Below are 26,508 nucleotides of genomic sequence, written 5' to 3' on the forward strand. Positions count from 1 at the left end.
GTCTACTTTACAAGAAAAGCATACAAAAGGAAGAAGATTCATGCATGGCTCAAAACTGAGCCTTCTCTGAGAGGACTGGCTGTGTACTGAAGTGAGGTCACTGTAGAGCTCTTAGGACACTGGACATGGCCAACATCTGCCCATGTTACACAACAGCACAGCCTTCTGTGACAGATCTAAATGTGCAGTGAAACCATCTTACTCTAGAACTGTTAGGACACTGGACATGGCCACCACCTTCCCATGTTACACAAAGGGAGAGGTATAAGAGTTGGCTGACATCTAGACTGTGTGCCAAGGTGATGGCTGTAAGAATGACTGAAATGGCTGTGTCTGAGGGGGAGACTGTGTTACAAAGAAAACCAGGAGGAAGGAGAGATCCTCAGTCTAAGGCCTGTCAAGCAGGGCTTCAAATGTGGCCCTTTCTTGTGAGCCTTGATGTGTTTCTGTGATGTCACAGCCATCATACTCAGGAGAAACCTTCCTCAGCCTGGCTTCTGCTTTCTCAGAAGGACAAAGTATATCACTTATGTCAGTCACAGACAGACATGGGTACATTTACCAAAACACAATAAATGTCCCATCCTTCGATATATCTATGATTTAGATGCATTGTGTTGTGATTCCAGCAAGAGTATCTAAGTCACACCAGGCTGGCATTAGATACAGGTGTACAGGGTACATCCCTCACAACAGCTGCAGCAGGAGTGGTAGGACTAGTCATATGCAACCATGTTTCCAACCTCAGTTGCTTTAGGATGTGGTGTCTTCAAAGCCTCTGTTCAAGGTGCAGTGACCAAAGAGTATTTGGGAGTTTCCTTTTACATGACATAGATATTTCCCAAAGCTTCCCCTAAGAACAAAACCACAGGACATCAGCTATGTATGGTATGAGCTGCAAAACTGACCTCCACCTTGAGGCCTCTCCTCTCATGGATGTTTTGTATCCCAGTGTCTTAGCATCAAAAGCTAGGTTATCTAAGGTGATCATCTCACCCGAGTCTAAAAGATGAGGTCCAGAGTGAATTTCAGTTCTGTCTTTAAGGGAAGACTAAGGAAAAAACATGTTAAGGGTAATCTATATTGGCTTTTGGATTTGTGGTGAACCTCTGAGTGCTTCATGTAACCAGTTATGCTAACTGAAACACCTTGACACATCTGGGAGACAGATTTTGCAGATTTGTTAGTGATCCCTAGAAGACAGAATTGTAACCATTAAGGTCGTAGACTTGGGACCCATTTCCTACTGTAGACTCACTGTCTACCTGGTTTTTATCATTCCAGAGGAACATTGCTCCTTGAAAGGTTATTGGTCATTTACAGAAGATGAAGATCCCACCAATAAGGCAAGTGTTTCTCAGAGCATCAGTGGTCTAGCTCAGACTCTCTGATAAAAGCCATAGCTTGACCTTCACTCCTTTGATACTTGCTCCATCCTCCTCACTGAGTACTGGAACAGACATTATCTTTGGAGAGATGGAAGGCAGAAGAAGACCTGGCATGAGTCAAGATCATGCAAGAAAACCCTGCGCCTTGCTTTTTGGACTCCAAGTTTCTACAGAAGCAGTTATTGACACAGCCAAAAAAAAAAAAAAAAAAAAAAAAAGGAATGGAAAAAGTCCCAACTCTGAATAAACTAAGTAGGTTGGACAGTGGAGCCACCATTTCTCAGGCCCAGGAACCACAGTGGGGCAGGTCATGCTCTGAGCTTTAAGCTCAGTACTGAGCTACACTTAAGTTTACTGGGTTGGACTTCTCACAGCATAAAAGCATAAAATAAAAGCATAAAATAAAAGCATCTTGTATAAGGGTTCTGGATATCCTGCTGTGGGCTTGCCCATCCTAAAATGTTACAGGCATACTGTCATAGCCACAGAAATTTATGGCAAAATAAAGGTAGGCAGAAAGAACAGGGGAAAATGAAATAGGATCCTAAGATTCAATAAGACCTAATGTTAGAGTACTAAGCTGAGAGGTTAAGTATACACCAAAAAAGAAAACAAACAAACACACAAACAAACAAACACCAACCAAGGCAAATCTGCTGGACAGATAAGATCTGATTGTCCTGACTGGCATACCCCCCACCCCCAAAAAGAACAACACACTTGTGTTCCAAAGTGTTTCAAGTCTCCCACTTCCCAGTCCAGTCAGGTACTTCTCCTGCATGTACTGGCACTGTCTCAGATCCTTTAGGCTTTTCATCTACAGAAACTTTCCCCAAAATAGCCAATAGCATTCGATTCCTGGGAATTTCACGAAGTTTGAGAAATGCCTCAATAGAGTTATCTTCTGACCACCACAGGCTACCTAGAAAATATGCATGCTACCTCCCACCACATACACAATGAGAGATAGACAGAGAGAGAGAAAAAGAGAGAGAGGGAGAGAGAGAGAGGCAGAGACAGAGGCAGAGACAGAGACATAGACATAGAGAGACAGAGAGAGAATAAGAGGCATGAAGGCAGAGAGAAAGAGAACAGAAGAGAGTCAGTTACAGATGCAGAGACAGAGCAATGCAGGAGTAATAGAGATAAATACAAACAGAGAAACAGAAAACACAGATAGTATAGAGGAGATAGCAAACAGGTACATAAGTGAGTAAATGTGTAAATAATTGAAAATGTTTTGCAAGGTTACATGCTCTCAGAAACATACCAACTGAAAATTAGGGTATGGTCTGTAAGCCTCATACATACCTAGTAGCACCAAATAGGACCTACTCAAGGAAGCACAGGTTAGCAGAGGAAAATGGCATAAAAGGCTAATCTTTCTTGGAGGGGAAAAAAGACCTGGCAGGAAAGAGAAAAAAGGATCAACCTGAAGGCAAAGAAGTCTGCTGTGAAATAGTAATCTATGTCTGGAAAGCATCAGTTGAGGACACAGTAGAGACATCCCAGGGATGAGCTGATGGCTAAGTGAAAATAGTGTCAGGTACAATGTGAGGAGAATCTGAGAGGTCAGGCAGGACACACCACAAGATATCAGCTTTGAGGCTAGGTAAAATGAGAAGCTGAAGCCTCTAGTCATGAGTCTGAGAATTTTCAGTGTTGAGAGATGTGGTGGCCACTGGGAGCAATTCATGTTCTTTCATTTGAACCTTCAACCTGTGCAGGAGCAGTGACCTGGAGGAGGGTCTTCACAGAGGAATTCTCTAGATAAAGTTTCCCTATGTCTGTAAAGGACTGATTTGATTACCTTAATTGACATGGGAAGCCACAACAGTTTGGGTAGTGACATTCCCTCGGCTGTGTCCCAGACTGCATAAGAGCAGAGAGCTCTAGAGGAGCACAAAAAAGAAAGCTTACATGCAAGCATTTATTTCCCTCTGTTCTTGACTGTGGATATGACATGGGTAGCTGCTTTGCCTGTGTGCCTTGGCTTCACTGTGGGGATGCAGTATATCCTGGAAGTGTCAAGTCACTGTGATGGAAATGAAACTAAAAAGGGCTTGTTTCAGATAATCACACTGACTACACAATCCAGGGGTAACAGAGGAAGATATCTGGTGATTTCCTTAGTCAATCAAAATTGTCAAACTATGGCTCCTAACACATGCTCAGTGGGACCAGGGGCACCGTGCCTCACTTCCTCTGAATGTCTGATCTCCAGTCATAATGTAATAACTGCCTTCAGAGAGTTCTGTCCAGGGTCAGAGAGACCTGTCTCAGTGCATGCCATGTGTCAGATGACAGTAAAGAGGAGTTTCAGAGACCCTGCACATCCCTCCACTAAGGATCTTCCAGGAAGTACCAATCATATTAAGAGGAAGCCTGTGATACTGTCCTTGCTTCCCTGGTGCCACCATTCCACTGAGAGAAAATCAGTGAACAGCATCCTTGCTGAAGCATGGGTGAAGAGCGAGGGAAGAGGGCACTCTGTAACAACTGAATACACAGATTCCTCACATGTAAGGAATAACCAGTGACAGGAACTGCCAGCACCTCTGTACGTGGCCCCTTCCCATGCCACAAACTGCAGAGGAATTCTAGGTCTAGACATTGAAAAGAATGACTTACATCACCCTTGATGGTGACAAACAGACACTGGAGATGTCTATGCTGTTTTTACCAGTCCTCCATACTGCATTTGCTTGTGATGATGCTGATGAGGTCGAATGACTTATTGTTGGTGTCATCCTATCTGGCAGACAAGAGGCCCTTGGCCTGCCAGCTGACCATATTCAGCAGCCTGTTATGGGAAAGCACTAAGACCTGCAAGAGAGAAGTGAGAATGGAATACCATGCATGAGGACGGAGTCCCCAGAACCTTGGTCATGATCCAGCCCATAGCTTCCTGATGTCCTGACACTGAACTGAAAATCTAGAGAAGAAAATGTATGAACAGACCAGAGGATGAGCTCCTCACAAAGAGAGTCACAGGGGTTAAGTGCACAGAAGAAGAGGACAGCAGACAGAGTGCACAGATGATAGAAAATTACAGGATATTCCCATGTTTCTAGAGAAGCATGCCAACACTATAGAAATGCCATTCAGAAAAGACTTAGCAACTGAAGATGGAAGTACAATAAACTGTCTTTCCAAGCTGATGACTGATCACAAAGTCTAGGATGCTGAGAAAAACAGAGCCGACTGTTCCCAGGGGCCCCATCTTGGGCTTTCTCTGGGCATTACAGAAATCTAGCTACTCAATGCACTGTGTTAGTCGGGTTCCTCTTTGACCACAGTGAATATTTATTGAAAAGTAGGTGGAACCCAGAGGTCAAACAGTGTGGGAGAACTTTCCTGAAGTGGCAGGGAGGTCTGCTAACTGAGCAGTGAGTGTCAGCCTGTTCAGGGTAATCATTCATACCACCTGATGTTCAAAGAATGAAGAGGGATAAGCCCTGGAAGAAGATCCTGAAGAGTCTCTGCATGGCACATGCCACCAAGGGATCCCTCAGTCCCTATCAGCACTTAAGGGCTCTATCCATCTTAGAGCTACTACTAATTTGGGGCTGTGACTGAAGGAACATTGGGAAGTGGGTTCAGATCAAGCACAAGGTGAGAAAGTCACATGGCATCTCTCCATTTTTCTCACGTGGCCTTTCCTTTCAAGTGTACACCCTGTCGTCTCTGAGACAGAATGCTCCATGTTGGATGTTGGAAGCTTATATTTTCACATATTGAACTAGATTTTTGGATCAGCAGCAGCATTAGCTACAACTACAGTTCAAAATGAGAGAATTCAAGAGGTTGTGCCTTTAGTGAAATATCAGGTTCTGACTTTCTTTTCAGAAACAAACAGGGAAGGACTCGGTGCACAACTTCTGGATTTGCCTGCAGCCTGTGTTGCTCCTTTCAGTAAAGCCTCAGGATTCTTTACTGCTTACTGAAATTAAAACTCTTATCTGCAGACATCTGAAGAGACAACAGAGACGTAAGGTCAGAGCACAGAGGATTCAGGTAGCTCCTCCTATGTCTACCACTCAGTGTCTCATTTTCATAGTTAAAAAAATCCTGGACAGTGACAGGGTGTACCCAAGAAGACTAAGTGGTTGCACAGGAGAGAAAGCATGCTAAATTGCTGAGGGACAACAAAGGTTCAGGAATACTCATGGCAACAGTTTTTATCTGCACTCATTACCTGCTTATGTTAAAAATGGTAGAGCCCCATGCAGGTACATGGCCTCTTGTTTCTGGAATTCCAACATTGTTCCCCTATCAGGATGGCCTCCCGCAATATCCTCATCTGACATTCCCAACCCTAACATAAGAGTGTTCTCTTTTGGCCTTTCATATGCTGTAACACCCGACACTCCCAGGGTCTGAGATCTTAGAGGAGAACACTATTTCACCAAGAGGTGAATTACAATAAACTTCCTTTAGGATGTCCATAAAAATCACACTATCACAGGCCCTCCTCAGGTTCAGTCATTTATGAGTGCCTGTCCCATGGCTGCTCCCATGCCCCTTTGTCTCATGCCTTCATTCTGCCCAGGCTCAGTCCAGTAGAGCTCTTTTCACAGGGACAGTGTTTCCCAACCTCCTGTACTAGGATGGAAGCTCCCAGTTTCATTACCATTTTTACCTGTTTTGATGTGGACTTACCTCCCAACCTTTGTCTTCCTGAATGTCCTGGACTCTGCCAGCATGTCAGCTCCTTGTGCACAGCTTAACCATTCTACCAATGATCCTGGCATCCAGCACTTCACAAGGGCCTTGCACATCACTCTGCTTATTGAATGGAAACTGACCTAAGGACAGATCACACTACTTCACAGAGACAGTCTAGAAGCTGGGGTCACATTTCAGAGCCAATCTTCACCCTAACTCCTTGTGGGTAAGAATGAAATCAGGCCTCTGAAGTGAATAATAGATTCCAAGAAGCTACAGATGGATTGGAGCAGGTACAGATGAGGAAGTGAAAAATAGACTGCATGGCAACAACTGGGAGTCCAGCTCTGTCAGACAGCCCATACACAGAACACAATTGCAAGGTAATTCAGTGTCAGTGGTCCTGGGGCACCCACTGACTGATCTGTAGAGGCCCTCCTCTAGGCTTGTCAAGTCTCAGGACTGAGAAGGAAAGCTGGGGGAGAGTCAGAAAAGCATCTCTCTTTTGGTGATAGTTCCTTCACCAGGAGGACACCATCATAGAATGAAGTTCTGAAGAGGGGATCAGGGGTTACACCATGAAGCTCCTAGGTACAGCTGGGCCTCCCGTCATTTTTACATGCAGCTTCCCACTGTCACAGTCCTCCTGTCTTTACTGTCATCTCAGTGACAATAGCACTTTGTAAGGCTAGATCTCCTGCATGGAAACAGAGCAATTATCACATGAACTTGAAGCACAGAGTAGCCTTGTCGGAGGATAGTCTATTGAGACATGTGCTTCTAAAGGAGATGGTGACAACACTGCAGCCTGAAGTGAAGGGGACCATGTCTACCCACACTGCTCATGTCCCGGGTCACTCTCACAGGGCTCAGGAGTCTCAGTAGCTCCTCCTTGGCCTTCGGCTTCACATCAGGACACCATAATTTCTGTGTCTGCTCTGGCACTCCTTGTCTGTCTTCTGGCTCTAATGAGGACAAACTTCATTTCCTATACCCTAGACTCTGTCCACAGTACCATCCCTTCTCCCACTCTTACTTCCCCCAGACCTTCATTCTGGACAATTTTCTTGGGTATGACTGAGACACCTCTGTCCACTCTTTGCCTTTGAGCACTGAAAGCTCAGTTAGATAGGATCAGAGTTGCAAATGTCTATGGTCTTCTCTTTCATCACTGATGGGGAGTTATGGAACATTACACTAGCAATGAGTTCAGGGCAAGTTAAGAAATCTGCAGGATCTTAAGTGCTCAAACTTTCTGAGAAAACAAAGGCAGCAGGGAAGAGAAGGCCTCCTTAGCTTTCCTGTCTGTAGGCATTCTGGAAGAGTGACAGTTGCCCTGGAGTGACTTGCACTGATGTGGGTTACATTTGAGTATAGGAGAAGGTGAGCCTTAGGGCTCCTGGCGGTGTTACAGGACACCAGAACACCTGTCACCTTACTTATCATTACTTTGGGGACTCTGTTGGGTTGGTAGTATATTCTACTCTCAGGAAGGATTCTGGTACTGGCAGACAGCATGTTTCACAGTGATTCAAGCCTTAGAGGTTCCTGCAGAATCCGTGAGACCTATAAGTGATCAGCATATATGCATCATCTGGGGCTCCCCCCCTTCCCAAATGAAGAAGTACATGCTCACTCTTTTTCTTCTTTGGGCCCTGATGTTCTGGGAGGCATGACTCTTTTTGTTCCCTGTGAACCTACACAAATTGAGTTCTCCTTAAATGAACCTCAGGGACTTACCATTCTCCTACTATGGACAGAAGCATCTACCATTCCAAGCTCCTGGGTCCCTGGGTGCTGGTGTTGACTCAGATCCAGGAGTCACACTCAACTCTCACACTTGAAGTCTTCCTCCTTTGAGGCCTGAGCTTCTTTTGTCAGCATTACAAGGTGCCCCAATCATTTTTTTATCCAGCATCCTACTGTCATAGTCCTCCTGTCCTTAGTGTCTCTATAGTGACAATAGCACTCTGTTGGGACAGGTGGGGTATATTCATATGGAGACAGGGGAATCATTACATCAGGTCAAGGGCAAAAAGGCCTTGTCAGAGGACACTTGGTACAAGTTTTTCAGAAGTAGATGTGGACAGCACAGCTACTCAGCCAGTCCTCCAGCTGGCAAAAGATCTTCTAGAGCCTGTCCAGTCCTGAATATCCATACAGGCATTTGAGGACAGATGTGTCCAAATCCTCTTTTCAATTGTGTTACCTGACATCTGGAAAAAGATTCAAATCTGGCCATGGAAAGGAAATGTCATCATCATGATAGAAGATAGAACGAATGGGGGCAAGAGGAAAAAAAGAAAAGACCGCTTAAGTGTCCCATGAGAATAGGCCACTTAATTGGTCTTGGGGTACGGGCATTGGAGGTTATCTTCTCAGGTCTTCTTGCCTGTTTATCAGATTCTTTGGCAGCTATCAAAGTGCCCCTGTTCTTGTGACTGGAGTCTCTGTGGAGAATCCTGTATCATTGTCCATACACTGCCTTAGTGGATTGGTTGCTGTCTTATTGGCTGAGATGGCAGACCAGAAGGGTGGGAATCCAGTCTCTCCCTCCTCTACAGATGGTGATGTTCCACACTGATACAGCAACTATGGAGCTCAGCACCTGCAAGGAGACTGAGGGAGCCCATTAGAACCTTGGCCATTGTCCCTCTGCCAGGCACCATACCATCACATCAGATTCCATCTGTACAATAGCCTCACATCTTTTCTGCAGACATTGATCAGGTAAAAAATTATACTTTGTGTTTCCATTTCAGTGTTGTTATATTGACATGTGATCCTCTGCAATAATGAACCACTGCCCTCATAGTCAGAGACTTATATTCTTCCTGGCCTCACATGCACCAGCTTCTTCAGCACAGCACCATTATCTGCAGAGGAGAAGCTGGATGAGGGAAAGGCATTAGATAAGAGGGGGAAGGAACCCCGCTTAACATGGGCAATCACAGGCTCATCCCTCCTGAGAAACTCCTACTTAATGAGACCTCTCTATGTAGATTACAACCAGGAAAAGAGCCAAAAACCCCAAAAGGGAAAAACAGTGGAGCAGGTGCAGGGATGGCAGAAGTTATGGCCCATTTCTCTTTACCTGAATGTCTAAAGATTGTACTCGAGACAGACAGTGGCCATTAAGAATCGTCAAGCTGCTCCCGTGAAGACACCATATCCTGAACCTTCCTAGAGCAGCAGGTTAAGAACCCTCTCCTACCATAACAAGTCCTCTACACCCCATCACATTGGAAAAGCAGGATTCAGATTTAAAATCACTTCTCATGTTGATGATAGAGGACTTTAAGAAGGACATAAGTAACTCCCTTAAAGAAGTACAGGAGAACACAGGTAAACAGATAGAAGCCCTTAAAGAAGAAAAACAAAAATCCCTTTAAGAAGTGCAAGAAAACACAACCAAACAGATGAAGGAATTAAACAAAAACCATCCAGGGTCTAAAAATGGAAGTAGAAACAATAAAGAAATCTCAAAGGGAGACTTCCCTGGAGATAGAAACCTAGGAAAGAAATCAGGAGTCATAGGCACAAGCATCACCAAAAGAATATAAGAGATAGAAAAGAGAATCTCATGTGCAGAAGATGTCATAGAAAACATTGACACAACTGTCAAAGAAAACGCAAAATGCAAAAAGCACCTAACCCAAAACATACAGAAAATCCAGGACACAATGAGAAAACCAAATCTAAGGATTATAGGTATAGATAAGAGTGAAGATTCCTGTTAGAACAAAAAGAAGCTAATAGACCCAAGAGGAGTAGATGGCAGGAAATAATTAAACTCAGGGCTGAAACCAAACAAGTTGAAACAGAAAGAACTATACAAAATATCAACAAAACCAGGAGCTGGTTCTTTGAGAAAATCAACAAGATAGACAAACCCTTAGCCAGACTAACCAAAGGGCACAGAGACAGTATTCAAATTAATAAAATCAGAACTGAAAAGGGAGATATAACAACAGAAACAGAGAAAATTTAAAAAAATAGTCAGATCCTACTACAAAGGCCTATACTCAACAAAATTGGAAAATCTGGATGAAATGGACAATTTTCTAGATAGATACCAGGTGCCAAAGTTAAACGAGGAGCAGATAAACCATCTAAACAGTCGTATAGCCCCTAAAGAAATAGAAGCAGTCATTAAAAATCTCCCTACCAAAAAAAGTCCGGGGCCAGATGGTTTTAGTGCAGAATTCTATCAGACCTTCCAGGAAAACCTAATACCAATTCTCTTCAAACTATTCCACAGAATAGGAACAGAAGGAACAATACCCAATTCGTTCTATGAAGCTACAATTACACTCATACCTAAGCCTCACAAAAACCCAACAAAGAAAGAGAACTACAGACCAATCTCTCTTATGAATATTGATGCAAAAATACTCAATAAAATTCTTGCAAACTGAATCCAAGAACACATCAAAACAGTCAACAATCATGATCAAGTAGGCTTTATCCCAGGAATGCAGGGATGGTTCAATATTCGGAAATCCATCAATGTAATCCACTACATAAATAAACTCAAAGAAAAAAAAACCACATGATCATCTCACTAGATGCTGAGAAAGCATTTGACAAGATTCAACATCCCTTCATGGTAAAAGTCTTGGAAATATTAGGAATTCAAGGCCCATACCTAAACATAGTAAAAGCAATATACAGCAAGCCAGTAGCCAACATCAAACTAAATGGAGAGAAACTTGAAGCAATCCCACTAAGATCAGGGACTAGACAAGGCTGCTCACTCTCACCCTACCTATTCAATATAGTACTGGAAGTCCTAGCTAGAGCGATTAGACAACAAAAGGAAGTCAAAGGGATACAAATAGGAAAGGAAGAAGTCAAAATTTCACTATTTGCAGATGATATAATAGTATACTTAAGTGACCCTAAAACTTCCACCAGAGAACTCCTAAACCTGATAAACAACTTCAGTAAAGTGGCTAGATATAAAATCAACTCAAACAAATCAGTAGCCTTCCTATACTCAAAAGATAAACAGGCTGAGAAAGAAATTAGGGAAATGACACCCTTCACAATAGTTGCAAAGAATATAAAATATCTTAGAGTGAATCTAACCAAGCAAGTGAAAGATCTGTATGGCAAGAACTTCAAGTCTCTGAAGAAAGAAATCGAAGAAGATCTCAGAAGATGGAAAGATCTCCCACGCTCATGGATTGGCAGGATTAATCTAGTAAAAATGGCCATCTTGCCAAAAGCAATCTATAGATTCAATGCAATCCCCATCAAAATTCCAAATCAATTCTTCATAGAGATAGAAAGAGCAATTTGCAAATTTATTTGGAAGAACAAAAAACCCAGGATAGCGAGAACTATTGTCAACAACAAAAGAACTTCTGGGGGAATCACCGTCCCTGACCTCAAACTATACTACAGGGCAATAGTAATAAAAACTGCATGGTATTGGTACAGAGACAGGCAGGAAGATCAACGGAATAGATCTCAGCTATTAAAAATAATGAATTTGAGAAATTCTTAGGTAAATGGATGGAACTAGAAATTATCATCCTGAGTGAGTTAACCCAATCACAAAAGAACACACATGGTATTTACTCACTGTTAAGCTGATGTTAGCCCAAAAGCTTGGAATAGTGAAGACTCAACACGAAGACAACATGAAGCTCATGAAGAAGGAAGACCAAGAGGGGATGCCTCAGTTCTTCTTAGAAGGAGTAACAAAAATACTCAAGGGAGTAAATATGGAAACAAAACATGGGACAGAAACTGAAGGAGAGGCCATCAGGAGACCATTCCACCTAGGTATTCATCCCATGTACAGTCACCTAAGCTAGACACTGATGTGGGTGGCTGGAAGTGCATGCTGTCAAGAACATGATATAGCTGTCTCCTTAGAGGTCTGCCAAAGACTAACCCATTCAGAGGACGATGCTCACAGTTAACCACTGATATGATCAAGGGTTTCCCAATGAAGAACTTAGAGAGTAGACTGAAGGAGCAGAAAGGGTTTGTGACCCCATGAGGAGAGCAACAATACCAAACAACTAGAGCCCCCCAGGGTCTAAACCACCAGCCTGGGAGCACATAGGGAGGGACCCATGACTCCAGCAGTATATGTAGGGGAGGATGGCCTTGTCGGGCATAGGTGGGAGAGGAGTTTCTTGGTCCCATAAAAAACGAACACAGAGTGTGGAGGGGGAATGTGAGGGTGGGAAGGGAGTAGTCGGGGGGGGGGGTAGGTGCAGGCACTGCCTCATAGAAGCATGAGGAGTGGGGATGGGATAGGAGGTTTTTGGGTGGTGGGAGGAAGTGGGGTAAGGGGATAAAATCTGAAAGGTAAATATAATACCCAATTAAAAAAAAGAGATGAAAAAGAAAGGGAAAAAAGAGAAAAAAAGAAAAAAGAAAGAAAAAATAGGAGATTTAATAACACAAAGGGAAGGACTTAGAAATTAGGAGGCAGTTTATGTTAATGGAAACAGCATCATAGAAACTGGAAAAATCACACCCTCCTAGAAGCACAAGGAGGGGGGATGGGATAAGGGGTTCCTGGGTGGCAGGGGGAATGGAATAAGGGGATAAAATTTGAAATGTAAATATTACAACCAATTTTAAAAAGGGGGAAAAAAAGAAAAGTTGTTAGAACTAACATTAAAAAAAAATGTCAGCCCTCTAGGAAAAAAAAATTTTTTTCTTGATACTAAAACTTGTTCTGAGAACTGTATATTGCAGAATACACAGCCTTGGTGTATCTACTCATCAAGCATACTGAACAGACCTGCCCAAACCTCCGATGTTCTGGAATTCTATCTGGATGCAGCGAAGACACAACGTCAGAGGCTTATCAATTTACACTTCCCCCTACCCCTCTTCTAATATTTCAATGCCCGTAATCAGCTTGAAGAAGTTAAAGAAGAGTCAGCGCCCCTACTCCCTGGGCTTGGGGATTAAGGTGGTTAATATTGGTCTGTCTTTCTAGGGAAAAGTAGTGGTTTTGTTGGAACAGGGAGGATTAGCTAGGACTTATTGCATAACCATAACCTATTGGTAGAAATCTGTATAATTAATATCAAAATGAAGTTATAATTTCTTAAATGGTACAAAATTTACTTTGATTTCAAATTTAAAGTTTTCATTGGTACGAGCTTCTTATTGATATAAAAGTGAGATGAATATTGATACTCTCATGGGTATTGTGCCTGTATAACACATTTAGGAATACAAGGCTTAGACCCAGTCCTTCTTTAACTTTTTAAACTGATTTGGGATGGCTAGCCTATGAGTTAAGGGCCTATAGCAAATTCATGGCTTTGAGTTTATTGTTAGGGTGTCTTCCATATTTTATTTAGAAACAGCTGAGAGGAGTTAACAGACAACAGTCCAGGTTACCTGACATGGATAGTTGGTTTTCAAAACGTCAGAAGTCCATAGAATTGATGTTACAAATATTTCTATATTAATGTTCATTTTGATTAGAGACCTGTCTGCTCCTGACAGCTTCCTGTCATGGATTCTAAGAAGAAATTGAGCATCCTTGGAGTTACTCCAGTTGTGGTGAGACAGCCACTAGGCAAGAATTGCCTCTTTCCATCTACAGACAAATTACTGTCCAGAAAAGGACATACTTGCAGAATAGTCGACTGATTATATCTGCCTAGACAGAGTAATCAGCCCTTAATAATTCTGCTTCACTAAGATCTGTCAGATGATTCTGGGTGAGAAGGCTGAAGATTTGATGCTCCAACGTTCGGTAGTATAGGGGCTTTCCAGGTGTTCAGTGGTCTCTATAAATTGTCTAAGTTTTCGAAGCTATGCTTTGTGCTTCCCATAACTTCAGTTAACTCAGTCATTCTGGATTTCTGACGGGGTTGAAGACCTATAGTCTTACAGCCAATCCTGGCTCTTTACTTTGAGAGAAAAGATCTGAGTGGATGGCTTTCAGCTGACATTCATTCTAAAGCCAAGAAAAAAGCCAGGTTCAAAACTAAGTGTTTTAGTTAGGAGAGATGACAGAGGTTCTGGTTACTCAACAAAATGATGGACTGGGTATTAGGACTATCTTGTACCTCACTGGTACAATTAGGAATAATTATGCTCTAATTGTATTTTGAGAGAAAAGTTTTATTTTAACAGGAAGGGTGATATGTAGGAGGAGCCAAGGGGGAAGGAGTACCAAGAGGAAGAGATGGAGTAAGGAGAGGAGAAGATGAAGTAGAGGAGAAGCTAGGTGATGAGAGAGAGAAAGAGAGAGAAAGAGAGGGGGGGCATGGAGGTAGATGTTCACGTGTCTCCACCAGTCAAAGATAGTTGATATATCTAGGTTGGGTATTTGGTTACACTTCTGATTGAGCATTACCAAACTTATAAAGCCTTTGATTAACATTTTTAAAAATTGTATAAAAACAAAAAGGAAAAGAGGGCATGGGATAGGGGTTTTCTAGGGAGGGGAAATGGGGAAAGGGGATGGCATCTGAAATGTAAATAAAATATAAAAGAAAAAAGAAAAAAATTCATAAAACCCAAAATATAAATAAAAGCACTATAAAAAAGAGTGAAGATTCTCAACTTAAAGGGGCAGTAAATATCATCAACAAAATTATAGAGGAAAACTTTCCTAACCTAAAGAAAGAGATGCCAACGATCATACAAGAAGCCTACAGAACTCCAAATAGACTAGACCAGAAAAGAAATTCCTTCTGTCACATAATAATCAAAACATCAAATGCACAAAACAAAGAAAATATACTAAAAGCAGTAAGGGAAAAAGGTCAAGTAACATATAAAGGCAGACCTATAAGAATTACACCAGATGCTGGGCAGTGGTGGCGCATGCCTTTAATCCCAGCACTTGGGAGGCAGAGGCAGGCGGATTTCTGAGTTCGAGGCCAGCCTGGTCTACAGAGTGAGTTCCAGGACAGCCCGGGCTATACAGAGAAACCCTGTCTCGAAAAACAAACAAACAAAACAAAACAAACAAACAAACAAACAAACAAAAAAAAGAATTGCACCAGACTTCTTACCAGAGATTATAAAAGCCAGAAGATCCTGGAGTGACATCATACAGACCCCAAGAGAACACAAATGCCAGCCCAGACTACTATACCCAGTATACTGTAAACTCTCAATCACTATAGATGGAGAAACCAAGATATTCCATGACAAAATAAAATCTACACAATATCTTCCCACAAATCCTGCCCTACAAAGGATAATAGATGGAAAACTCCAACACAAGGAGAGAAACTACAACATAGGAAAAGCAAGAAAGTAATCTTCCAACAAACCCAAAAGAAGATAGCTACACAAACATAATTACACTTCTAATAACTAAAATAACAGGAAGAAACAATCATTTTTTCTTAATATCTCTTAATATCATTGAACTCAATTCCCCAATAAAATGACATAGACTAACAGACTGGATAAGGTAAACAGGACCCAGAATTTGCTGCATACAGGAACACATCTCAGTGGCAAAACAGACACTACCTCAGAGTAAAGGGCTAACAAACAATTTTCTAAGCAAATGTCCCCAAGAAACAAGCTGGAGTAGTCATTCTCACTTCGAATAAAATCGACTTTTAACCAAAAGTTATCAAAAAAAAGATATGGACGGACACTTCATATTCATCAAAGAAAAAGTCTACCAAGATGAACTCTCAATTCTGAATATCTATGCTCCACATATAAGGGCACCCACATTCATAAAAGAAACTTTACTAAAACTCAAAGCACACATTGCACCTCACACAAAATAGTGGAGGACTTTAACATCATACTGTCAGCAATGGACAGATCATGGAAACAAAAACTAAACAAGAGACACAGTGGACTTAATGGAAGTTATGAACCCAATGGATTTTACAGATATCTGTAGAACATTTCATCCTAAAACAAAAGAATAAACCTTTTTCTGAGCACCTCATGGTACCTTCTCCAAAATAGACCATATAATTGGTCACAAAGCAGGTCTCAGCTGATACAAAAATATTGAAATAATTCCTTGCATCCTATCAGATCACCATGGACTAAGGCTGGTCTTCGATAATAGCAAAAACAATGGAAAGCCCACATACACATGGAAACTGTACAACACTCTACTCAATGATGACTTGCTCAAGAAAGAAATAAAAAAAATAAGTTAAAGTCTTTTTAGAATTTACTGAAAATGAAGGCTCATGATACCAAAATTTATGGAGCACAATGAAAGCAGTGCTAAGGAGAAAACTTATAGCTCTAAGTATCTACAAAAAGAAACTGGAGACAGCATACATTAGCAACTTGAAAACACACTTGAAAGCTCAAGACCAAAAAGAAGCAAATACACCCAAGAGGAGTAGATGGCAGGAAATAATCAAACTCAGGGCTGAAATCAACCAAGTAGAAACAAAAAGAACTATACAAAGTATCAACAAAATCAGGAGCTGGTTCTTTGAGAAAATCAACAAGATAAATAAACTCTTAGCCAGACTAACCAGAGGACACAGAGCTAGAGTCCAAATAGATATAATTAGAACTGAAAAGTGATACATAACAACAGAAACTGAGGAAATTAAAAAAAAATCATCAGATCCTACTACAAAAGCCTATATTCAAACAAACTGGAAAATCTGGATGAAATGGACAATTTTCTAGACAGATACCAGGTGCCAAAGTTAAATCAGGAAGAGATAAACAATCTAAACAGTCCCATTACCCCTAAAGAAGTAGCAGCAGTGATTAAAAGTCTTCCCACCAAAAACAGCCCAGGACCTAATGGTTTTAGTGCAGAATTCTATCAGCCCTGCCAAGAAGACCTAATACCAATTATCTTCAAACTATCCCACAAAATAGAAATAGAAGGAAAACTATGTAACTCGTTCTATGAAGCCACAATCACGCTCATACCTAAACCTCACAAAGAACCAATAACGAAAGAGAACATCAGACCAATCTCCCTCATGAATATTGATGCAAAAATTACTCAATAAAATTCTGGCAAACCCAATCCAAGAACACATCAAAACAATCAACAATCATGATCAAGTAGGCTTTATCCCAGAAATGGTTCAATATTTGGAAATCCAACAATGTAATCCACTACATAAATAAACTCAAAGAAAAATAAAACCACATGATCATCTCACTAGATGCTGAGAAAGCATTTGACAAAATTCAACATCTGCTCATGGTAAAAAGTCTTGGAAATATTAGGAATTCAAGGCCCATACCTAAACATAGTAAAAGCAATATACAGCAAGCCAGTAGCCAACATCAAACTAAATGGAGAGAAACTTGAAGCAATCCCACTAAAATCAGGGACTAGACAAGGCTGCCCACTCTCTCACTACCTATTCAATATAGTACTGGAAGTCCTAGCTACAGCAATTAGACAACAAAAAGAAGTTAAAGGGATACAAATAGGAAAGGAAGAAGTCAAAATATCACTATTTGCATATAATATACTTAAGTGACCCCCAAACTTCCACTAGAGAATTCTTAAACCTGATAAATAACTTCAGCAAAGTAGCTGGTTATAAAATCAACTCAAACAAATCAGTAGCCTTCCTCTACTCAAAAGATAAACAGGATGAGAAAGAAATTAGGGAAATGACAACCATAACAATAGTCATAAATAACATTAAATTTTTTGGTGTGAATCTAACCAAGCAAGTGACAGATTTGTATGACAAGAACTTCAAGTTACTGAAGAGAGAAATCGAAGAAGATCTCAGAAGATGGAAAGATCTCCCATGCTCATGGGTTGGCAGGATTAATCTAGTAAAAATGGCCATTTTGCAAAAAGCAATATACAGATTCAATGCAATCCCTACTAAAATCCCAACTCAGTTCTTTACAGAGTTAGAAAGAGAAATTCTCAAATTCTTTTGGAATAACAAAAAACCCAGGATAGCAGAAACTATTCTCAACAATAAAAGAATTTCTGGGGGAATAACCATTCCTGACCTCAAGAGCAATAGTGATAAAAAAAAAAAAACCCTGCATGGTACTGGTACAGAAACAGGCAGGAAAATCATTGGAATAGAATTAAAGACGCAGAAATGAACCCACACACCTATGTTCATGTGATCTTTCACAAAGGAGCTAAAACTCTGAAGTGGAAAAAGGACAGCATTTTCAACAAGTGGTGCTGGTTCAAGTGGAGGACAACATGTAGAAGAATGCAAGTTGATCCATTCTTATCTCCTGTACAAAGCTCAAGTTTAAGTGGATAAAGGGCCTTCACATAAAACCAGATACACTGAAACTAATAGAAGAAAAGGTGGGGAAGAACCTTGAATACTTGGGCACAGGAGAAAAGTTCCTGAACAGAACACCAATGGCTTATGCTCTAAGATCAAGAATTGACAAATGGATCAAGAATCATAAAATTGCAAAGTTTCTGTAAGGCAAAGGACACTGTCAATAGGACAAAATGGCAACCAACTGATTGGAAAAATATCTTTATCAATCCTACATCTGATAGAGGGATAATATCCAATATATACAAAGAACTCAAGAAACTAGGCTCCAGACAACCAAATAACACTATTAAAAATGGGGTACAGAGCTAAACAAAGTATTCTCAACTGAAGAAACTCAAATGGCCGAGAAGCACCTTAAGAAATGCTCAACATCCTTAGTCATCAGGGAAATGCAAATCAAAACAACCCTGAGATACCACCTCACACCAGTCAGAATGGCTAAGATCGAAAACTCAGGTGATAGCAGATGCTGGCAAGGATGTGGAGAAAGAGGAATACTCCTCCATTGTTTGTGTGATTGCAAGCTGGTGCAACCACTCCGGAAATCAGTCTGGTGGTTCCTTACAAAATGTAGCATTACCTAAGGACCCAGCTGTACTCCTTGGCATATACCTAGAAGATGCCCCAACATATAACAAGGACATATGCTCCACTATGTTCATAGCAGCCTTATTTATAATAGCCAAAAGCTGGAAAGAACCCAGATGTCCTTCAACAGAGGAATGGATAGAAAAAATGTTGTACATTTATTTACAATGAATTCAAATATTAAATTAAAATGAATTCAAGAAATTCTTATGTAAATGGATGGAACTGGAAAATATCATCCTGAGTGAGGTAACCCAATCACAAAAGAACACACATGATATTCACTCACTGATAATTGGATATTAGCCCACTGAACAGTGCTAAGCCTTTGAGTTGGACAGGAAGAACACATCAGGTGCTAAAGAACAACACAAGATTCAACTCACAGACCACATGAAACTCATGAAGAAGGAAGACCAAGTGTGGATGCCTCGGTCCTTCTTAGAAGGAGTAACAAAATACTCAAGGGAAGACAAAGTTGGAACATAAACTGAAGGAGGGGCTGTCTGAGACCATTCCACCTGCTATCCATCCCATGTGCAATCACCAAAGGTAGACGCTGATGTGGATGTCAGGAAGTGCATGCTGACAGGAGCCTGATATAACTGTCTCCTTAGAGGTCTGCCAGAGTCTGACATAATCAGAGGCAGATGCTCACAGATAACCATTGAACTGATCAAAAGGTTCCCAATGGAGGAGTTAGAGAGAAGACTGAAGGAGCTGAAAGGGTTTGTGGCCCCCATGAGGAGAGCAACAATACAATCAACCAGAGCTCTTCAGGGTCTAAACCACCAGCCTGGGAGCACATAGGGAGGGACCCATGGCTCCAGCTGTATGTGTATTGGAAGATGGCATAGGTGGGAGAGGAGAAGCTTGGTCCCATGAAGGCTAGACACCAAGTGTGGGGAAGCTGAGAGTGGGTGGGTTGGTGGGGGCACACCCTCACAGAAGCAGGAGGAGGGGGGATTGCATAAGGAGTTCCTGGGGGGAAATAGGGTAAGGGGATCACATCTGAAATGTAAATAAATATCTAATAAAAAAAAGAATTGCCAAGGTGATTGACTACTGTGTGTCAGAAAGCTAATGGAACACCATGTCCTTTAGTGTGGTGAGAGGAAAGAGCTCACATGTGTCATTGGGCTTTGTGTCATGACAACTCTGGGATAGGGAAGTCCGGACCCTCTATGTACTGTCTGAACTTAGGTTTCAGAGTGACTCTAATGACCATCCTCTGTGGATGAAGACAGCAACAATTAATCCCAAATATTAAACATATGGTGGAGAAAATTAATGGGGGGGGGCGGTGAACAGCTGAGACACCTGGTAGATGCATGAGTGAAAATGTGACAAGAGAGAAGGTCGGGACATCTACTGTTCTTGATCCCGTGAAGAAGGGATGCCGCAATATGGGGAAATTTGAGGGCAGAGAAGGGGGAATGGGTGGATGGGTGGGGGCACATCTTCATAGAAAGAGTGGGAGGGGGAATGGGATAGGGAATTCCTGGGTGGGCAGGAAATGGGGAAAAGGGATAACATCTGAAATATAAATAAGTAGAATATTCAATAAAAAATAAAAGAAATGCTTTCATGAAGATCCAAACAGGACCTACTGCTGTGTGTGTCCATGGCAACCATGAAGCAGAAAGGACTTTGATCTATACCTGTTGTATTTTGACTTTAGCCAAAGGCAGCATCATCCCAGAAACCTCATGGTAGCTTCCTACTGTACTAAAAAGTCACATCTGGAGAATTCTAGAGATATCAAGGCTAGCTGGTGAGACAGGAGAGAAGTAGCCTGATTATTATACTCATGCATCTTGGTAACTTTCATTTTAGAGTACAAAGAAATATCTAATAACTGAAAAGCTTCCTGAACAGTGCTAAGCCTTTGAGTTGGACAGGAAGCACACATTAGGAGCCAAAAAACAACACAGGTCCAGGAGGCTGTCTGGTGACACTTTTTACCTGGAATCACCACTGGCTTGAAATACATACAGGTATATGTGAAAGAGGGTGGAGCCACACAGATGAAACAGGGCCTCTAGATCTGGGATGTCACCATGGTCTCCATTTCTGGCTGGCCCTGTTCTTTTCCACTGTTTTGCTCACCATCTTGTGCTTTCCAGTCCTCAGTGCACAGGGGAGTGCGTCCTTCAGGTCTTTTCCATGTGTGGCCCATCAAGACTGCCAGAGCCTGAGCATCATTAGGAGTTTCAGGACATTTCACCTAAAGTGACTTACACATAGCTTCCCCTTGGGTGACCGCAAACACTGCGCTGTCAGAACGACTCCATCATGTCCAGGGATTCAGGCTGGCAGCATGTCACATGGCTTCCCCTATGACCTTCTGTGCCTTCTATTCTTCCCTCCCAGGCTCTGAACTGCTGTAGCCCTCACAGAAGTGTCTCTTGTGATTCCCTGGACTACCATGCATTCTCTCTGGTAACTTCCCATGATAGGTGTTTTCATGTAGACCTAAACCACCATTTTTGTCTTCCTGATTTTCTTGGACTCTGCCAGCATGTCTGTTGCTTGGAAACAGGTCCATCTTCAGGCCTAAAGATCCCTGGATCGAGCACATAGTGAAGGCTTGGCACACAGCACACGGTTAGTGAATGTCTTCTGACTGGGTAACTGATCACAGCCTGACACAGAGTCAGCCTAGAACATGGGATTGAATCTCAGATCTTGTTTTCACACTGGATGACTGGTTCCATTTAAGTAAGAATGAAGTGGGGCCTATGAGAGAAGACTTAACTCCAGCAATGAACTGGAACACAGATGGTAGACGGAGCACATGGACAGGCCCAGCCCAGAAAGCACAGAGCAAGCTAGATGGCTAGGACACTGAGCCCCACCATGCCAAACAGCCCACATTCTGGGAACAAAATTTCAAGGAAGTGCAGTGATGTTGATCATGAGGCTATCCTGTGACAAATCAGAAGAAACCCTCCTCCAGACTCTTCAGAAATGGAAGACTGAGTGTCAGAAAGATGATGAATGCTCAGGAAGCTATATTCCCTCATTTCTCAGGCATGGAAGCCTTTGAGGTTCACTCACACATTTTGCAGTTTTCCTAGGCTCAGTGAGACAGACGTGCTTTATGCCTGCTCCCACACTTCCCACAGGAAACCAGGACACACAGATTGATTGATTTGCATGGTGGCTGAGCTTTGACTGTCTGTGTTCCCTGAACCTCTGTATGTGGTGGTCTGCAAAGTACATAGACTCACCACACTATCATGTAAACAGAAGCCTCAACAGTCTAAAGCTTGAGCACTCCTGGGACTTGGTCCTGGATCAGATCCTGGAGGCAACTTGAGCTCTTGTAACTGAAGTCCATCTCCTATAACCCCAGAGCCTCCTGCTGTCAGCCAGATACTATGTCCTCAGTCTCCCAGGTGGTCTCTTAGGAGGATCGTAAGTTCACCGGGTGCTGGAGTTTCAGCGTGAGATCCTGGTTAGTATGAGAGGCCATGAAGGTGTATCCCAGGTATGCACAGGTGTGAGATGCTGGATGGGTGTCACTCAGCTGTCCTGTGTCTGCACAGGGGCTGCTCAAGACAGCACAGGTGTTGAATGCATAGGTAAGCCTTGAAGAACAGAGCTGTGGAAGGACACTTCGTATCTCTGCTCCTTGCTTGCTCTTGAGAAGGCCTCTGCTGGGTTCACAGGGAGCAGATTTCTCCTTGTTGGTACCAGGTCAAATGATGAGAACACAGGACGGCTGAGAAGGCCAGGGTTCCATGTCCCAGAGGAATCAATATGAGGTTTTGTTGCCTTGCGCCTGGTGGCAGTGAAGATCCTCTGCCAGATAGTCTGCCCTGGTAACGTGATGGTTTGAAAGACCAACATGGTGCAGTATGCCTAGGTTCTGGACTACTGCTGGGGAGGTTATTCTGGTGACACTGCAACCATCTCTGCCAGATAGGGCATGTAGGATACACAGGAACTGAATATCCAGCTCAGCTTCCCCAGGAAGCATCCAAGCAGCAATGTCAGACTTCAGAGGGCTCAGCACACTCTGCCTGTCTAATGGAATTGTAGGGAGACATTGAGGTGGTCCCTTTGTGCTTTGACCATGGTCATTCTACCAGGCACTAGTTCCCAAAGCAGTCTCGATCTGAATATGTTTTCCATGGACAACAGCTCCACAAGCCCCCTTTCACCCAGGCTGTACCCACAGTCTCTTGCTGATTATTGCTAGTTCAGTTGCATCAGATACCACCTAGGCATGCTCCAGCAGGATTTCATTTTGAGGTGGTAAGCCAAGGATCAGGGTTTAATCCAGCTGGAGTAGAAATACATCTGACCATCCCAAGAGACCCCAGAAATGTACACTTCTCGGATTTTTCCAGCAGGGAGACATGAATAAAGACATAGAAAGTAAATTACAAAGCAGAGGTGCCTCCTCCAATACCTGCTTACCCTTTACTGTGTTCTGCCTCCTGCCTCTCTCAGGGGAGCCACTTCCTTGGAGGATGTATGCCGGGTCTTTGTCTTTCGAGCACAGGGGAAGCAACAGAGTCTTGATAGGCGCACCCTGATTCTCTTGAAACGCCCAGGCTTCTTAGGAGGAGATGATGTTTTTATGTCAGAGTGTTGCTCAGGTGGCACAGGCAATTCATCCTCCAATATGCTGTTGCAGACACATGGGAGTGCCACAGCTCCGAAATGGAGGACACAGGTGGAAGTGCTGCTGGTCTTTTTCTCTGGACAATGTAGAGGAATGGGAGGCATGGAGACACTTCTGGCCACCTTGTGTCCTGGTAATGTTAGGGCAACAGGACCCTGTTCTCTGGAGGGTCGGATGTAGAGGAGGCCAAAGTTGGGCTCACTGGCCCTTCTGTTTATGGGAGGCCTAAAGATAGAGGGGTGTGCTTGGGATGGCGACAGTGTTGGGCATGGGTCCAAAGGCTTGTCTGATGTGGTAGAACCAAGCTCAAGCCCCTTGTATACCTGGTCTTTTAGAATCAAATATGTCCCCATCTGTTCGTCATATTTTTTGTTGTACAGTGATTCTATAATCTCATTGGCATCGAAACCCATTCCACAGAGCATGTCTATGATATTGTAATCTGGATCAGCCACAATCAGGTTATTTACTTTACTTTTCAACACCCATGGATGTCTCTCAACATCTTCAATGGAGGACCTCTTCTCTGGGGGAACTGTTAGCATTTGGTGAACTAGGTTTTCAAGTTGCCCAGAGAAGTGAGTTGGAATGTCATAGCTACTTGTGATGATCTTTTCCTCAATCTCTTTGATGGTGCCTTTTCTGAAGGGGTAATAACCAGTGGTCATAAAATAGAGCAGCACTCCCAGACACCACACATCTGACTTCTTGCCATCATATGGCTCCCCGAGTAAAATCTCTGGGGCAGCAAAGCGCTTCGTTCCACACCTCACATTCAATAAGGTGCCAGGTGTCTGTTTTATGGCAAGGCCAAAGTCTATCAGCTTCATGAGTCCATCTTTATCTTCCACGATGTTTTGTGGTTTTATGTCTCGATGGACAATGTCAAGGTTATGACAGTACTTTAAAGCTGAGACTATCTGCCAGAATATTTTCTTTGCCTCTTCTTCTCGAAGTGGGTCATCTTTGTTTATCATGTCGAATAAGGTTCCTCCCGGAGCAAACTCGGTCACAAGGTGTACATGTTTTGATGTTATTAAAACCTGGTAGAGGCAAATGATGTTAGGATGGTGTAGAGTCTTGAGTATTTCTATTTCTGACAGGATCCTTTTTATGTGCTTCTCCGTGATCTCTATAGTTTTTATCGCCACCAGGGCCTTGGTTTTTCTGTGGCAGGCAAGGTTCACAGTGCCAAATTCACCGTGGCCGATGGGAGAAAGCATCCTATACTGACTCTTGAGGTTCCTCTTTTGGGAGTGGCTGGCCATGAGGCTAGGTATTCACTGCGCTCAGGTGCACTCAGGTTCTGACGTAAAATAACTCACGACTACCAAACAGGGTACCCAACTGATGTTCTCAATCCAACAACAGACTAGACACCTATGAAGTAGTCCCACAGGTTACCAAAAACAGCTCCCTGGAAGAGAGAAAGAGTGAGTGAGTGAGAGAGAGAGAGAGAGAGAGAGAGAGAGAGAGAGAGAGAGAGAGAGAAGAGGATGAAGATGAAGAAGAGGAGGAGGAACTAAAAATAATGTCTTGAAAAAGAAAATAAACATTTAATGGAAAGTTCCACAAATAAATACTACATTTTACATTTTCTGTCAATCTGAGTGGCATGCTGAGAATTTAGACTATCTCATGACATTCCCAGGATAAAACTAGGGGCTACTATTTATATACACTGAAGAAACCTTTGTCCATGGTATAGGAATATATTTAATCAAAATGGCAGAAGATAGCCCATAAGTTAATCTGGAATTTGAGATTATCCTTAATAATATCATACAGCTGTGCTGGCAAGACAGTGCAGTGGTTATGTGCACTGGCTGCTCTTGCAGAGAGCCCAGGTTGGAGTCCCAGGAAGTACACTGTGGTGAACAACCTCTTGAAACTCCAGTTTTAATGCATCAATGCAGACAGAACAGAGAAGAATGTATATTCTCCTGCTTATGAGCTGGACTAGGGACAAGAGAACATCAGATTCCTAGGCCCAGTCTTCTGACCATTCATTCCCATAGTGTACCAGGGAAATAGTTTAACATCAGATTTCCTGTTCTTAGAAGCCAAATCAAACCTGCCAGTTCAGCAGTCTTATCAAGGATGAAACTCTGAGAGTCATCTAAGCCAGACCTCTCCTTCAGCTCTTCTCGCTGGCTATTCCTGGTCAGTCAATATCTCTGTGATGTTAAAGATGAGCAGAGAACTGAGAAAGGACTTCAAAGTTACCCTTAGACTCTACCGTGTGGCTCACACACTGAGAGGCACTTAAGATTCACCTAATAGCTGTCCAAGAGTACACACTTGGGCCCCACCACAGAAAAGTAGATCGAAGCTGACATGGGCCCAGAAGATTGGACCCTGACTCAAAAGTGCTTTCCAAGTGAGTATGTCACACAGTACACTGTATCCACAGGACCAGAGCCAGAGCCACTAAGTGAGTGGCAGAATGTGTCGTGCAATTAATAGCCAGTGGCATCCTCAGTGGCAAGCCAAGCAGCTGCAGGGAAACCTTAAACCCAGACTGCTGATCAGAGCCAATATCCAGCAAGGAAAGCTTCCTAAAACTGTTCCCAAGTGTATTACAGCTCAATAAGACAGACACTCTCAGTTGATTCTTGGTGAAATAACTGATGCACTTATTTCCTTGTGGACAGGGACATTATAAACATTGTGGGGCTGGGATCCAGGGGTAGATTCTTTCAGTAGGCTCAATATGAGATGTTATATATGCTTTATTTGCATGGGGGAGGGCCTCTGGTGTTGTCACTAAATGGCACGGTCTTCCTGGTGGAATACCATGTTCACTTTTTCTGAGACCAGTAGACCTTGGCCTGAATTGGAACTGATACCTAGTGTTCTCAATTATGAGAATTCCTGGTTTGTTTGTCTTTTTAAACTGACTTCAACCTTGACAGGTCTTCTGTCTGGTCACAGGCTCCACTGCCACCACATAAAACCACACAACAAAAACAAAATCATCTAGTCAATACTT

The 26,508-nt window shown here is 42.6% G+C and overlaps 1 pseudogene; it reads right to left on the reverse strand.

Moving 5' to 3' along the window:
* Positions 1-23,311: 23,311 nt before the first annotated feature.
* On the reverse strand, positions 23,312-24,784 carry LOC117693251 (putative sperm motility kinase W pseudogene; annotated as a pseudogene).
* Between the last annotated feature and the right edge of the window lie 1,724 nt (positions 24,785-26,508).

This window comes from Arvicanthis niloticus, chromosome 21, assembly GCF_011762505.2.
Source record: "Arvicanthis niloticus isolate mArvNil1 chromosome 21, mArvNil1.pat.X, whole genome shotgun sequence".
NCBI classification, from domain to species: Eukaryota; Metazoa; Chordata; class Mammalia; order Rodentia; family Muridae; genus Arvicanthis; species Arvicanthis niloticus.